The sequence below is a fragment of the Salmo salar genome, chromosome ssa09 (genome assembly GCF_905237065.1).
Source record: "Salmo salar chromosome ssa09, Ssal_v3.1, whole genome shotgun sequence".
NCBI lineage: Eukaryota > Metazoa > Chordata > Actinopteri > Salmoniformes > Salmonidae > Salmo > Salmo salar.
In genome coordinates, this window is record NC_059450.1 from 32,024,454 (window position 1) to 32,042,295 (window position 17,842).

General features: G+C 41.6%; 2 pseudogenes; one reads left to right on the top strand and one right to left on the bottom strand.

Moving 5' to 3' along the window:
- Positions 1-3,823: 3,823 nt before the first annotated feature.
- On the bottom strand, positions 3,824-4,960 carry LOC106611153 (D-aminoacyl-tRNA deacylase 2-like; annotated as a pseudogene).
- Positions 4,961-5,099: 139 nt separating this feature from the next.
- On the top strand, positions 5,100-10,928 carry LOC106611154 (iron-sulfur protein NUBPL-like; annotated as a pseudogene).
- Positions 10,929-17,842: the final 6,914 nt, after the last annotated feature.

Here is a 17,842-nt window from a genome sequence, read left to right on the forward strand (position 1 = left end):
ATATTCTGATCTGTTGCGTCAGCCACATTGCGTAAAAAATGTTTTTTGATGCTAGTGGTTGTATTAATTTGGGATCTATTGCATCCCACAACTGTCCCAGACTGTGTTTGGAATATTTATATCTCACACAGAATAGGTCTACTTTTGTACTATGGGGGATAGTAGATTGACATATGCTAGTGCTTTTGCTGTTCGTTAGGCCTATTCATCATGTTTGCTGACAAAAAGTAAAGGTGGACAGTTCTTCCAATATCTTCAATATCCACCTCGGAATTGGATAAGGACGCGTGCAGTTGCATCCCAGATGTGTCTGTCTTCACTTGTAGCCTGTGAGAAAGACCCGATCACGTGATGGGGAAGGGCACAAATGCCACTGGCCGCAAAAGGCATAGATTTTTTTTAGGGTGCATTACGGCCACAAAGGGGATGCCCGCCGTGAAATTCTAGACATGATCAAGTACTTGTCAAATTGGAAATGAGACTAATGAAGTGTGTACAGCCTGACAAAAAACAAAGCAGAGCTCATTCCTTTTAAGCAACTTTTTTCAAATCATCATTAGAGTCTCATCATGCAGCCTTACAATGTATTCAAAATCATAACATACAGCCCAACGTTTGTAGAACAACTAAAGTCACATTAACTCTAAATTAAGCATATAGGAGTACCTATTTCTTTGTTAAACGCTCAACACAGAATAGCCGCATGTGCGCTCTCCCTCAAATCGTTTGGAGAAAATATTAATATTTTATTCAGCTTTATTCAGCTTTATTCATAATATAAAATAATGTAAAATAATGCCATAGAATTCTAAGCAAATCTTGTCTGCTAAATGAGCTAGTGTAGCCCACAGCCATTTGTCATAGCCAGATCAGGACCTAACATAAGGACAACTCAGAGTATGCTAGTCTGTTCTTCTGAAATAGACAACATTTTCTTCATATCATGTTTCTTTAGACCTGTCTAAAAATAATAATGGATTTATTGCGAAGGTGTAGGCTATATGGATTTATTAGACTTTTTAAAATGTAGATGTTCCAAAGGTCTGCATCAGTGGCTTGTAGGCTATGTGTGGAAGCCAGGAGATGCTAAATGTGTTTGTTATTTGCTTGACAATCATCTGCTGACGAAATTTTGTGAACCCCACAGCCCTAATCCGGACAACAGAAGTTTTGTGTTTTTTTACTTCGGAGTAGAAAACCCGTGAAAGGAGTCATCTCAGGGGTGAAGACAGATGTTCAGGTTGAATACCTGAAGATAATCCCTGGTGTGTTTGGTGCCTGGCGTCTGACTCGCTGGGTGAATGGAGAAAAAGAAGAAAGTCTGTCAGTCCTGTTGTTTTTTGATAAAGAGCAAGTACCTACGCATGTGAAGCTTGGTTATGTAAGATACGCCGTAAGAGCTTTCGTCCCCAAACCACTGCAGTGTAAGAATTGTAAAGGATTTGGCCATGTTTCAAGTGTGTGCAGACGAACAGAGTATACTGAAGAATGGTGTGTAGAAGGAAGACGGTGTTGAAATTGTGGTGGGGATCATGATCCTGAGTTCCTGGAGTGCCCTGTAAGGGTGAAGGAAAATGAGGTGGCAAAAGTAAGAGAAGACAATTGAATCTCCTTTGCAGAGGCGATTAAAATAATTGAGAAAACAAGTGATGCTAGTGAAGAGATGGTAGTGGATACACCACAGCCTGTAGTACATGTTTGCTGCCAGACAAAAGATACCCTGTGTGTTAAAAATGCGGATTTTGTTGCGTTCATTGCCACAGTTATAAACTGTACAGCACAAGTCTCAAAGAAGTAGAAGAAACTGGACAATATTATTTAACAGGTGTTAACAGGTGTTATTTAACAACTAACAGGTGTGCCTTGTTAAAAGTTAATTTGTGGAATTTCTTTCCTTCTTAATGCATTTGAGACAATCAGTTGTGTTGTGACAAGGTAGGGTAGGTATTCAGATAGCCCAAGACCAAGTCCATATTATGGCAAGAACAGCTCAAATAAGCAAAGAGAAACAACAGTCCATCATTACTTTAAGACATGACGGTCTGTCAATACGGAGAATTTCAAGAACTTTGAAAGTTTCTTCAAGTGCAGTCGCAAAAACCATCATGCGCTATGATGAAACTGGCTCTCATGAGGACCGCCACAGGAAAGGAAGACCCAGAGTTACCTCTGCTGCAGAGAATAAGTTCATTAGAGTTACCAGCCTCAGAAATCGGCAATTAACTGCACCTCAGATTGCAGCCCAAATAAATGCTTCACAGAGTTCAAGTAACAGACACATCTCAACATCAACTTTTCAGAGGAGACTGTGTGAATCAGGCCTTCATGTTACAATTTCTGCAAAGAAATCACTACTAAAAGACATTAATAATAATAAGAGACCTGCTTGGGTCAAGAATCACGAGCAATGGACATTAGACCGGTGGAAATCTGTCCTTTGGTCTGATGAGTCCAAATATGCGATTTCTGGTTCCAACCACCGTGTCTTTGTCCACTCTAAAATGTGAAGTTGTCACACAACACAATGCTACAGATGTCTCAAGTTAAAGGAGTGTGCAATCGGCATGCGGACTGCTGCAATGTCCACCAGAGCTGTTGCCAGAGAATTGAATGTACATTTTTCTACCATAAGCCGCCTCCAACGTCATTTTAGAATATTAGGCAGTACGCACAACCAGTCTCATAACCGCAGATCACGTGTAACTATGCCAGCACAGGACCTCCACATCCGGCTTCTTCACCTACGTGATGGTCTGAGACGAGCCAGCTGATTAAACTTTGGGTTTCCACAACTGAAGAATTTCTGCACAAACTGTCAGAAACCGACACAGGGAAGCTCATCTGCATGCTCGTCGTCCTTATCAGGGTATTGTCCTGACTGCAGTTCGGCAGCGTAACCGACTTCAGTGGGCAAATGCTCACCTTCGATGGCCACTGGCACGTTAAAGAAGTGTGCTGTAAATGGATGAATCCTGATTTCAACTGTACCGGGCAGATGGCAGACAGCATGTATGGCGCAGTGTGGGAGAGCGGTTTTCAGATGTCAACGTTGTGAACAGAGTGCTCCCATGGTGGCGGTGGGGTTATGGTATGGGCAAGCATAAGCTATGGACAACAAACACAATTGCACAGAGACACCGTGACAAGATCCTGAGGCCCATAGTCGTGCCATTCATCCGCCACCATCACTTCATGTTTCAGCATGATAATGCACAACCCCTTGTCGCAAGGATCTGTACACAATTCCTGGAAGATGAAAACATCCCAGTTCTTCCATGGCTTGCATACTCACCAGACATGTCACCATCAATTGAGCATGTTTGGGATGCTCTGGATCGAAGTGTACAACAGCGTGTTCCAGTTCCCGCCAATATCCAGCAACAGCCATTGAAGAAGAGTGGGACAACATTCCACAGGCCACAATCAACAGCCTGATCAACTCTATGTGAAGGGGATGTGTCACACTGCATGAGGCATGAGGTGGTCACACTGACTGGTTTTCTGATCCACGCCCCTTCCCTTTTTTTAAGGTATATGTGACCAACAGATGCATATGTGTACTTATATGAACTGTAACTGTTGCATATATATTTTTGTGTTGCTGGTGCAGTGCTTATAAATCCCCACTAGATGTCAGAAGTTGCCATTCATGAACCAATTCACAAATTGCAACAAGGATGTCAAAACAAATATTTCAGTTGAGTTCAGACTTTCTTTTGACTTCATTATCATATTACATTTTTATAATTTAACATAAGAACATGATACAAACACACGCCTTATAATAAAAACTATTGGCAGCTTTTATCAGATCTACGCATACAGTACCACCATTTCAGGGACAAGAGTGCAATTGGTCATTCACTGTGAAATGTAATAAGTATTGGTAGTTTCAAAACTCCATCAGGTGTGTGTATGGTCCGTTGGTATCCAGCTTCAGCACTTGTCTGTTCCCATAAGTTCCATGTTTGATGATGGCTGCAGTCTCACTACTCTTACTGGATAAAGCCAGTTCCTTCTCAAAGGAGACAAAGTTAGAATACAGCTGCAGGCCCTCTTCTTTCCCAATGTTATGGTGGTACTGCATAACCTTCCCTTTGGCCTTGCCTCCCAGTGTAGCCTGAGGCACGATGAGAACGCTCCCAGGCAGGTCCAGCACTGACACATACTTCCCAGAGTCAGCCTCACACAGTTTCAAGTTGAGCAGAGTGTTCACTGTAGAGTATAGTATAGCAGTGTGATTAATAAATAAAGCAATGCTGCTTTACGATTCATTGAAGAACAGTTTACTGTTCACAGTCTTGCAAAGCCCAGGTAGGTGCATTATTGCAGTATTGTCCAAAACTGGAAAAGCTGAACAGCTACCCATTTTGGGGATAATGTCCTCTGTAGCACATTTGAAAAGCAGATATATACCATCATCCCTCTGTCAATCTGAAAACATGAAATCTTATGAAAACCCCAAATTATTATCTTAGGCAAGGTGCAATTCTTATTATTAGCATGCACTCTCACTAGTATAGACTATATTTGCATTTGAAAAAGGAGTAGAACATAATTCAGTAGTACCTCCACCCATTCAGCCTCAGATTGATCATCTGCACGTTTGACTTGAAGCATTGCATAGAGACACTGCTGAAGAACAGATCTTGCTTTTGGAGAACCTGCCTTTTCAGTCACACTAAAACATTGTCAAACGATGTCTGCCTGTTTCAGAAGATAAAGCACAAAAGGAATCATTACATAAAAAAGGGACAGTCAGGCAAAACCACAGAGAAGAAACATAAACGTGGAAAACTTTTATGGTTCCAAGATGGCGTAGCAGTGCAGACGTTGTTTGTCATTCTCCCGTGTGTATTTAGTATTTTTTGTCTCTTTTGTATATAATTTCAAATTATTTTCAATCTCTTTTTCCATTTTTAAATGAAATATACCTTCTGGCAATAGCCAGAACCTCCATCAGCAGCTAGCCATCAGAAGCTAACCAGCTAATTAGCTACTAGCTATTTAGTCATTGTTAGCCACTGCTAGCGGCCTTTACCTTTTGAGCTCTATTGCTCAAATTGTTTAAAACTAACGTTAGCTGGCTAGCTTGCTACATGCTACCAAGTTCACTCTGGTTTACTGTTTACAAAGCTAGCTAATCAGTAATCATAGCAAGCCATTGAGGCCAATAATGTTGCATGGTTTTTTTTACTTATCTGTGTAACTACTTGCTATCACCTCTTCACTATAAGACTTGCATTACAAGTTACATCATGTAAATCTCAGTTGCTCATTCCATGATGGTGTCTCTGTATTTACCAGACCTCAGGTCCTGAGAGGGCGTTGCAGGAGAGACAGAAGCAGCACATGGCACACGGCTTGCCCAAACAAAAGCCCATTGCTGGAGTGAAACAAGTTATTGTGGTGGCCTCAGGGAAGGGGGGTGTTGTGAAATCAACCACTTAAGGTTAAGCAGGTTCTTATTGGGCTCTCTGTGCTGCTCATTCATGAAACATTTACACAAATGTGTAGGCTACAATTTGCAAACATTTCAACAGACAGTGGTTTGGCCTTATCTTTTTGTACTGCATGTACTATATATTTATATATAGTGTAATCATTTGCTTACCTACTACTTTTGCATTTCCTCCCCTCAACAGGGAATTTGGCCGTTGGATTCACAGCTAATGATCCAGTAAGGAATGCATGCATCATTATTAATTTGCACATTTTGTTATAACTGTTGCATACCAATTTCTGCCCAACTGGTTATGCAGAACCATGACAATCTCCCTCTCCATTTTACTACTACCCATTGTCCACTCAATTGCTCTTTGTGTATCTTTTCTGCACTCAGAGTAAAACAGTGGGCATCTTAGATGCTGGTGTTTACGGTCCCTTAGTTCCTAAGCTGATGAACCGGAAGGGGAACCCAGAACTAACTGATAGTAGTAGACTTCTGCATGTAGTCTAGCTTGAGGAATAACAGTGATCACATTGAAAAGAGTACCAACAAAGTTGATGAGAGCCATGCAGAGGACAGTGTGGTGTTTACTGTAACGGCTGTCTTCAGGTAGAGAGGACCAAGGCGCAGCGGGTTGCGTGCTCATCATTATATTTATTAAACTGTGAACACAGAAAAACAATAAACAAAGAAACGACAGGAAACAGTTTCGCAGGCTATACACATAACAGCAGTGCTAAAACAACTACCCACAATTAACAAACAAAACACATCCCTATATATAGGACTCTCAATCAAAGGCAACTACAAACACCTGCCTTCAATTGAGAGTCCAACACCCAATAGCTAACATAGAAAATACTAAACTAGAAAGAACATAGAAATACAAAAACATAGAACATAACCCAAAACCCAGAAATAATAAATCAAACACCCTTCTAAACAAACCACCACACCGAACCACATAACACAAATACCCTCTGCCACGTCCTGACCAAACTACAATCACAAATAACCCCTATACTGGTCAGGACGTGACATTTACTTTATTTGTGCTTTCAGACAATCTCTGAGACCACTTGTGAATTTTAGGATTCCTCGGTGAGTATATTTATCTATAATTGCAAGTGACAGGGGAAGGAAGTGAGCAACCAAATCATTAATTGAATCATTGACTGCACTCTGCATGGCTCTCATCCTTCTGTCCTCAGTATGTCCATGGGGTTTCTGGTAGAGGATGTAGCACCACCCATTGTCTGGAGGGGCCTGATGGTGATGTCAGCTATAGAGAAGCTACTTAGACAGGTTGGGGAGACTGACCATTCATGTACAGTAACCTTACCCTTTGTTAGGTTTCATTCTAGAGATACTGTATCAGAGTAATAGCTACTAGATATTTTAGGTTGCTGTGCCATTTTTGTATTCTTATGCAGGTAGATTGGGGACTGCTGGACTACCTGGTTATTGACATGCCACCTGGAACTGGAGATGTTCAGTTATCAATCACTCAGAACGTCCCAATAGCAGGAGCAGTGATTGTGTCCACTCCTCAGGATATTGCCTTGCTGGATGCACGCAGAGGAGCAGAAATGTTCAGAAAAGTCAATGTACCAGTAAGAGTATTGGATGCTAAATGCCACTTTATATCAACTCAACATAATTATGAAAAAGGTCTTACTTAAATAGATTTTCTAATTACCTTGGTAAGGACAAAATACACATTTGTGAGATTGAGCTACATTTGAAGTCGGAAGTTTATATACACTTAGTTTGGAGTCATTAAAACTCGTTTTTCAACCACTCCACAAATTTCTTGTTAACAAACTATAGTTTTAGCAAGTCGGTTAGGATATCTACTTCGTGCATGACACAAGTCATTTTTCCAACAATTGTTTACAGACAGATTATTTCACTTAATCACAATTCTAGTGGGTCAGAAGTTTACATACACTAAGATGACTGTGCCTTTAAACAGCTTGGAAAATTCCAGAAAATGATGTCATGGCTTTAGAAGCTTCTGATAGGCTAATTGACATAATTTGAGTCAATTGGAGGTGTACCTGTGGATGTATTTCAAGGCCTACCTTCAAACTCAGTGCTTTGCTTGACATCATGGGAAAATCAAAAGAAATCAGCAAAGACCTCAAAAATTGTAGACCTGCACATGTCTGGTTCATCCTTGGGAGCAATTTCCAAATGCCTGAAGGTACCACGTTCATCTGTACAAACAATAGTACGTAAGTATAAACACCATGGGACCACGCAGCCGTCATACCGCTCAGGAAGGAGACTCGTTCTGTCTCCTAGAGATGAACGTACTTTGGTGTGAAAAGTGCAAATCAATCCTAGATAACAGCAAAGGACCTTGTGAAGATGCTGGAGGAAACAGGTACAAAAATGTCTATATCCACAGTAAAACGAGTCTTATATCGACATAACCTGAAAGGCCGCTCAGCAAGGAAGAAGCCACTGCTCCAAAACCGCCATAAAAAAGCCAGACTACGGTTTGCAACTGCACATGGGGACAACGATCGTACTTTTTGGAGAAATGTCCTCTGGTCTGATGAAACAAAAATAGAACTGCTTGTCCTTAATGACCATTGTTATGTTTGGAGGAAAAAGGGGGAGGCTTGCAAGCCGAAGAACACCATCCCAACCGTGAAGAACGGGGGTGGCAGCATCATGTTGTGGGGGTGCTTTGCTGCAGGAGGGACTGGTGCACTTCACAAAATAGATGGCACCATGCGAAAGGAAAATTATGTGGATATATTTAAGCAACATCTCAAGACATCAGTCAGGAAGTTAAAGCTTGGTCGCAAATGGGTCTTCCAAATGGATAATGAAACCCAAGCATACTTCCAAAGTTGTGGCAAAATGGCTTAAGGACATCAAAGTCAAGGTATTGGAGTGGCCATCAAAAAGCCCTGACCTCAATCCAATAGAAAATGTGTGGGCAGAACTGAAAAAGTGTGTGCGAGCAAGGAGGCCTACAAACCTGACTCTGTTACACCAGCTCTGTCAGGAGGAATGGGCCAAAATTCACCCAACTTATTGTGGGAAGCTTGTGGAAGGCTACCCGAAACGTTTGACCCAAGTTAAACAATTTAAAGGCAATGCTATCAAATACTAATTAATTGAGTGTATGTAAACTTCTGACCCACTGGGAATGTGATGAAAGAAATAAGATGAAATAAATAATTATCTCTAATATTATTCTGACATTTCACATTCTTAAAATAAAGTGGTGATCCTAACTGACCAACGACAGGGAGTTTTTACTCAGATTAAATGTCAGGAATTGTGAAAAACTGAGTTTAAATGTATTTGGCTAAGGTGTATGTAAACTTCCAACTTCAACTGTATGTATATGTCACATCTCATAGGTCCTGGGTATAGTCCAGAATATGAGTGTGTTTCAGTGCCCCAAGTGTAACCCACATCTTTGAGTCAGACGGAGCAAGGTCACTTGTTGATACTCTGGGAGTACAATTATTGGGTAAGACCCATTTCAACCATATGTCATTACAGAGTTAATCATTTTTTCAATCTCATGTGTAATAGAAGGATAATAGAGTGTAGACTGTCTCTTCTCCCTCCTCTGTCTAGGAGACATTCCTCTACACCTGAACATCAGAGAGATGTCAGACAGTGGCCAGCCTTTGGTGTCTTCGCCTGATAGCCCTGAGGTAACAATAGATAGTAAAGACAAACATTGGCAATGTTGGGAGACAAACTGTGTATTCGTCACCGTAACATTGTGTACGTTTAAAACTTTTGAGAGTTTGCCATGTTAGTTTTCTACCTGGGTTTGTTTAATATATACTGCTCAAAAAAATAAAGGGAACACTTAACACAATGTAACTCCAAGTCAATCACACTTCTGTGAAATCAAACTGTCCACTTAGGAAGCAACACTGATTGACAATAAATGTCACATGCTGTTGTGCAAATGGAATAGACAACAGGTGGAAATTATAGGCAATTAGCAAGACACCCCCAATAAAGGAGTGGTTCTGCAGGTGGTAACCACAGACCACTTCTCAGTTCCTATGCTTTCTGGCTGATGTTTCGGTCACTTTTGAATGCTGGCGGTGCTTTCACTCTAGTGCTAGCATGAGACGGAGTCTACAACCCACACAAGTGGCTCAGTTAGTGCAGCTCATCCAGGATGGCACATCAATGCGAGCTGTGGCAAGAAGGTTTGTTGTGTCTGTCAGCATTGTGTCCACAGCATGGAGGCGCTACCAGGAGACAGGCCAGTACATCAGGAGACGTGGAGGAGGCCGTAGGAGGGCAACAACCCAGCAGCAGGACCGCTACCTCCGCCTTTGTGCAAGGAGGAGCAGGAGGAGCACTGCCAGAGCCCTGCAAAATGACCTCCAGCAGGTCACAAATGTGCATGTGTCTGCTCAAATGGTCAGAAACAGACTCCATGAGGGTGGTATGAGGGCCCGACGTCCACAGGTGGGGGTTGTGCTTACAGCCCAACACCGTGCAGGACGTTTGGCATTTGCCAGAGAACACCAAGATTGGCAAATTTGCCACTGGCGCCCTGTGCTCTTCACAGATGAAAGCAGGTTCACACTGAGCACATGTGACAGACGTGACAGTCTGGAGACACCGTGGAGAACATTCTGCTGCCTGCAACATCCTCCAGCATGACCGGTTTGGCGGTGGGTCAGTCATGGTGTGGGGTGGCATTTCTTTGGGGGGCCGCACAGCCCTCCATGTGCTCGCCAGAGGTAGCCTGACTGCCATTAGGTACCGAGATGAGATCCTCAGACCCCTTGTGAGACCATATGCTGGTGCTGTTGGGTTCCTCCTAATGCAAGACAATGCTAGACCTCATGTGGCTGGAGTGTGTCAGCAGTTCCTGCAAGAGGAAGGCATTGATGCTATGGACTGGCCCGCCCGTTCCCCAGACCTGAACCCAATTGAGCACATCTGGGACATCATGTCTCGCTCCATCCACCAACGCCACGTTGCACCACAGACTGTCCAGGAGTTGGTGGATGCTTTAGTCCAGGTCTGGGAGGAGATCCCTCAGGAGACCATCCGCCACCTCATCAGGAGCATGCCCAGGCGTTGTAGGGAGGTCATACAGGCACGTGGAGGCCACACACACTACTGAGCCTCATTTTGACTTGTTTTAAGGACATTACATCAAAGTTGGATCAGCCTGTAGTGTGGTTTTCCACTTTAATTTTGAGTGTGACTCCAAATCCAGACCTCCATGGGTTGATAAATTGGATTTCCATTGATTATTTTTGTGTGATTTTGTTGTCAGCACATTCAACTATGTAAAGATAAAAGTATTTAATAAGATTATTTCATTCATTCAGATCTAGGATGTGTTATTTTAGTGTTCCCTTAATTTTTTTGAGCAGTGTATATCTGCCAATGCCTATTGTGTTAGGCTGAGGCCTACAGAAAAGTGGCGACTGCCGTGGTCCAGCATCTAGAAGAACTCTCTAATTGAGTGACTGTCATCTACTGTGTCGGACAACTGGACAACTAGTAATCTACAGAAAATAGACCAGAACACTGCACTTCTCCTTATCCCCCACTGTTGCCGCAGAGTCTGCAGAAATCCATGGTATCTGATCCGGTTACATGTGTATATATTACATACTTACTCTATTGAATGATGTACAGTATATTGGGCTTTCATTGTTGTGACAGTGATAACATTATGTTCAGTTTCAATCTGTCTCTTCAAACCGGTGAGTATTCAATATATAGATTGTGTTCAGTCTGATGTTCAAATACAAGTTTAATTTAAGCCTTGAGACCACAATGTACAGTCCACAGTAAACTCATTGATTGTTATTTTTATCCCTAATGTCACGGTTGTTGTCGGTGAATGAGGACCAAAACGCAGCAGGTACGTGAATGCTCATCTTGCTTTTTAATTATCTTTCAAAACGAACATACAAAATAACAAAAACACGAACGATCAACAAAAACAGTCTGGTAAGGCACAAGGCGAAACACAGAACAATCACCCACAAATCACACATACAAACACACCCCTAATATATGGAACTCTCAATCAAAGGCAGATAGACAACACCTGCCTTCAACTGAGAGTCCCAACCCCAATCAACCAAACATAGAAACACACAACCTAGACTAACCATAGAATTACTAAACATAAACCAAAACCCGGAATTACTAAATTAAACACCCTTTACACAAACACACCACCCCGAACCACAGAAAACAAATACCCCCTGCCACGCCCTGACCAAACTACAAAACAATTAACCTTATATACTGGCCAGGACGTGACACCTAAAGCATAAGGTGAAAATAAAGGAATGCTTTGGTTGTATGTTGTTTTTTACTTGATGCCTGGTGAGTTGTGCTTTTATTTTTTAAATAATATTTACACAATCTTCCATCTTCATGAAATGCAACATGTTACTAAGTCAGAGATTAAAATAAACAACCTACTATGGCCCACTTGACTTGGAAGCCTAATAAGAGTTGCAGTTACTCTCTATAAACACCTGGTGGCACTGCATATCCAATCAAACATCCCACTTCCCCAACCACCAGTCATATCAGCCTGGTCTCATAGACTAGATGTAACATATTGAATGTAAATCTGGGACACTCAAATTAGTATGATATGTTACGTTTGGTATGCTTACATGAGACAGAAGGTTACTTAAGGCAATAACTAAAGTAGGGTGGCTGGTCAGGCGTATAACGTGAACATTTAGCAAACCTAAAGATTGCATGTTCGAATCTCATCATGGACGACTTCAGCATTTTAGCTAATTAGCAACTTTGCAACTACTTACTACTGTATAGCTACTTTGCAAGTAATTAGCATGTTAGCTACCCCTAGCCTAGTTAACCTTAGTCACTTAGATAACATTAGCGACAACAAATAGAAATTCATAACATATCTCGTTTTTCATATGTGAAACATTTTGTACAAATTGGTTTTCGGAACAACATATTGTACTAATTGCAATTCGTAACATATACGAATTTACAATTTTTTACATATACGAAATGGATTATGGACATCCACAAATTAATACATACCATACAAATCGTAACATATCAAACTAATTGGACTTTCTCTGATTTACATTTACTATGTTATGTCTACCCATGAGTCCAGGTTGGTGAAATGTATTTCCTCAGCCTGAGTGGGATGAGCACTCTGTGACATGCATCAACAGGACTACTTCCCGCATATTTCTGTCACTCCCTAGACTCATCTAACTACAGCAGCTGTTTCACTTTCAACCAACCCAACTGTCATGAAAGCCAAGCCAGACAGCTCAGTGTCTTATCAGGTCAATGAGCATTGAACATTTATTGCTGTTCCTGTGTAGCTGTGGTTATTCATTTGCATGCTGTTCTATATTTTAGGAACAGAATATGACTGCGTTTATATAGGCAGCCCAATTCTGATATTTGTTTCACTAATTGGTCTTTTGACCAATCAGATCAACTCTGAAAAAGCTCTGATGTGATAGGTATACTTAAGTATCAAAAGTTAAAGTATTAATAATTTCAAATGTCTTATACAGTATTAAGTAGTACTTTAAAGTATTCTTTGCTAAGTACTTTACACCACTGCTGAGGCCTGTCCTGTGTCTGGAGACACTGGCTGGGGTTGAGACTGGTTGTTCATAGGATGCACTTCTGCTTAGATGGTCCCCATTAAAGAGGAAGGCCCACTAGTGCAGCCATCTATTTGTGGTTCTGTTTAAAGAACTGAACAGTATTGTGGTCAATTTATTTCCATTCAAGTCCTGTTTTCAGTTCTGTACACTTATTTCACCTCAACTTGACCTTCATTTTTAGGGACATGGATCAACATGATATTGTCTTTAATCCCATACAATGCATTCGGAAAGTATTCAGATCCCTTGACTTTTTCAACATTTTGTTATGTTACACCCTTATTCTAAAATGTATTAAACAAATTAAAAAATGTGCCTAATTAAATAAAGGTAAAATAAAATAAAAGATTGGTGGAGTGCTGCAGAGATGGTTGTCCTTCTGAAAGGTTCTCCTATCTCCACAGAGGAACTCTGGAGCTGTTTCAGAGTGACCATCGGGTTCTTGGCTCTGACATGCACTGTCAACTATGGAACCTTATATAGACAGGTGTGTACCTTTCCAAATCATGTCCAATCAATTGAATTTTCCACAGGTGGACTCCAATCAAGTTGTAGAAACATCTCAAGGATGATCAATGTAAATAGGATGCACCCGAGCTCAATTTCGAGTCTCATAGCAAAGGGTGTGAATACTTATGTGAATGTGATATTTCAGTTATTATTTTTTATACATTTGCAAACATTTCTACAAACCTGTTTTTGCTTTGTCATTTTAGGATATTTTGTGTAGATTGATGAGTGAACATAAAAAAAAATATATTTTAGAATAAAATTAGCAAAATGTGGAAAAAATCAAGGAGTCAGAATACTTTCCGAACACACTGTCTATACTGTACAAACCAACGTCCATTGACTTTAGGTCAACTTTCGGTATAATGCTAGTTGATCCCCAAAATATCATTACAACAACCATATAATAAATAACAAAATCAGGCAGTATATAATTTGTTTGTGTCCATCAGAAAAGCACAAGTTCCTCTAAAAATAAAAATCTCCCTCCAGTAAGTCTAGATGTATTCCTGAAAGGGGAACAGTGTAAAGCGAAGACGGAGAAGTGAGACTTAGAGAAACATGAAAGGTGGCTGTAACAAATTAGGTGAAATGAAGGAGATACTGCAGGGCAGACTTGTTAGTTCAAGGCTACACAGTCACACTCCCAACACACTCACACCTGACAACACCAGCACTGAGGAGGAAAAAGCAAAAGGGTCCAAAATGATGACTCCTGTGTACAGTAATTATTGGTGTGCCATGGATCTTACAGACACCGGACAGGTTGGATGCTTTACAGATGAAAAGGACGTGTAGAGGATGGCCTCGTTTGCCAAGTTCTTCCTCCAGATTTCTTTCTCTGACAGATAGAGGGTGTGTATGTGTGTGTATTTGTGGGAGAGAGAGAGTGGGAGAAATCCATTCAGTGAGTATGTGATTCAGTACTGAGTGGCTCCTTAGTGACTGGCACTCTTCCCTATGGGCAGCTGCCAGCGGCTCTTGCCCAGACATGCAGTGCTTTTCTAGGCAGAGAGACGCAAGGTATTCCCATACAAACACAACAGCATAGTTAAACATAGGTCAGCTGACTTAAATTATCTCCCTCTCTAGGTGGGGGATTTCTCTCTGTCTCAGTGTGCACACTATTCCCTTTTTAGTGCACTATTTTTAACCAGGGCCTATACTGCAATAAACATACCATGATACAAAGACCGATAAAGTCACTGACCGTCAGATATCCGTACTTACGGAATGAACTATGGTACTTCCTGAAGAAAAATCTAGAATGAAATCTGGAAATCATGGAGAGGGGGGGGTGTCTGGTGTCAGTGACACCTGAGCCCCAAGAAAATATATTGATTGTGAATTTATGTTCGTAAAACAGATTCTCAATTGTAATTTTATAAAGTGTAAGTAAAATAAAATGAATATGTGTGTGTCTAAAGAGTTTGAAAATGTCATAACCTCATAACATGCTATGCACTCCATTAAAGTGCTAAAAAATGCAAGATGTAAAAATAAGTCTTCATGCTGTATATTTATTGCTGTAAATCATCCTAAGTGAAAACATAAATTCTACACGAGACATACATATTTTATTGATTAAGGTTATGTTAAGTTGTTTTATTTCTTTGAGCGCTATACTTTTAGAAAAATAGTTTACCCTATGGTTAGTTTTGAAAATCTCTGATTGAAAAGATGGTTTGTCTTTTCCGTTAAATAAACCCATGAATTCAGTTGGTTGTCATTCCAACAGTTCGCTCTGCTTCTGTCAGCAACTAAATGAACTATAACTCTCTATTGTTGTATAAGCCACATCCTGCATTACAAAATTGGAGAAGAATGGATTTTCAGAGACCAAAAAAAAAAAAAAAAAAAAAACATCTGCGATTTTTTTGCACTCTGTAGGCAGGGATACTTTCACTTTCTAAAATCAGTTACTAAACCTGCCGTTCAAAATACAGAGCCCTGCTATTGCTGTATGCCGTGACCTAGAAAAAAACTTGTCTTTGAACTTATTATCAGACAGATTCATATCATGAAAAAACAATCTCCAGTCCTCATCATCCCAATTAGATAAAGCTTAGGATTGTACGTAGCCACAGGGTAGGATGGAGTTGGTGTTCATGGTGGTGGTGGATGAAGTCTCTCACACTCCAGCTCTAGGCAATCTCCCCACTCCTTATCCCCCCCATCCCCCCCCTTTCCCCCCTATCCATGGCCCCATCTCCCTTGACCTTGGGGTCCCTGCCCTGCCTGGCAGGCCCTAGCGCTGATCCATTGCCATGCCAATGCAGCTACGGCAGGGCTCTGGGTAAACAGCAGCAGCTGGTTGCAATTGTGCTGTGTCACTGGGAGGGCATGTATTGGCTCAGAACAGGAGTGAAGGGGTGGGGGAGGTAGGGTGGAGGGAGGCGGAGGGGGACTGCAGCAGCACCCCCACACACTCTAGTCATCTGTCTTCCTGTTCGGCTCTCTGCATACTGCTGAGAGCTCTAGAACTTTGCAGACTCAACGCAGCTAACAGAGCTGAAAAACAACATGCAGACTCAACACACTGCTAGCAGAGCTGAAAAACGACATGCAGACTCAACACACTGATAACAGAGCTGAAAAACGACATGCAGACTCAACACACTGCTAACAGAGCTGGAAAATGACATGCAGACTCAACACACTGCTAACAGAGCTGAAAAACGACATGCAGACTCAACACACTGCTAACAGAGCTGAAAAACGACTTGCAGACTCAACACACTGCTAGCAGAACTGAAAAACGACATGCAGACTCAACACACTGCTAGCAGAGCTGGAAAACTACATGCAGACTCATCACACTGCTAACAGAGCTGAAAAATGACATGCAGATTCAAAACACTAGTAGCAGAGATGAAAAATGACATGCAGACTCAACACACTGCTAGCAGAGCTGAAAAACGACATGCAGACTCAACACACTGCTAACAGAGCTGAAAAATGGCATGCAGACTCAACACACTGCTAACAGAGCTGAAAAATGACATGCAGACTCAACACACTGTTAACAGAGCTGAAAAACGACATGCAGACTCAACACACTGCTAACAGAGCTGAAAAACGACTTGCAGACTCAACACACTGCTAGCAGAGCTGAAAAACGACATGTAGAATCAACACACTGCTAACAGAGCTGAAAAACGACATGCAGACTCAACACACTGCTAGCAGAGCTGAAAAACGACATGCAGACTCAACACACTGCTAGCAGAGCTGAAAAACTCCTTGCTTTCAGAGCCTAGGATCGCTGTTCAGTGCACAACAGGGGAAACGATCCATGGAAATTGGATGATATCCTAGGCCTAGGACACAGCAGTGTCAGATACACATTGGAAATACAAATACTGCTTTCTTTGGTATCAGGATACACATTCTTTACTCTCCTTTGAGTCAGATTTGATTCAGTTGTTTCAATTTGGAGTTCTTTATTTCAGTGTCAAGCCTGGTTTTGAGCTTATTAGGGCTCACCTCTTCCCCTGCAGCTCCAGAGTAAACAAGGGACCAAAGAGCCCAGTGAGGCTCAGGCTAAGATGTAGAGGGACTCTCAAACACAACTGGCAGGAGACTGTAGATCTGAGGAGATAAAGAGGGAGATTTGAGGGTTGGGGAGGTGAATAATTCATGATTGTGGAGAAGGAGATATTAGATGAAGCAGGGGTACTGTGTAGAGACGGGACCATACAGTATTGCGATACTCATTAGTATTGTGGCAAGGAAACAAAACAGAAAGTGGTTGTAACTTTTTTAGGAAAACAGCCCTAGAGAGACAGACAGAAGAAAGCTGGGGTATTGGCCTGCAGCTGGGGTTTTGATGTCTGGGCGGGCATGCCCATAGAAATGTAATTCTTAGAATGGGGTCCCCCATTCCAGTCAATAGGTGGGTGCTGAGGAGGCATTCAAATTGATGTGGTCTGAGGGGCTAAGTCCATTATAGGAATGTTATGTCTATGGGCATGGCTGGGTGGTGTGTGAGACTTGGTCTGGGCGCATCAACGTCTTTACCTTGCTCTCTGTGTCTGCTGCTGAAGGACGTGTGTCTGAGGCATGGGCCAGTGGTGGGGATGGATGAAATGGAGGAGCTCACTAATGTTGCCTCGCCTCAGGGTTCAATTAAAAATAAAGCTTAGGTTGCTATAGTAATAGGTAGCAACTGCACCATCAGCTCTCAAGGATATCCGCTTCTGTACCAGGACTTGATCCAAGCAAAAAAATAAAT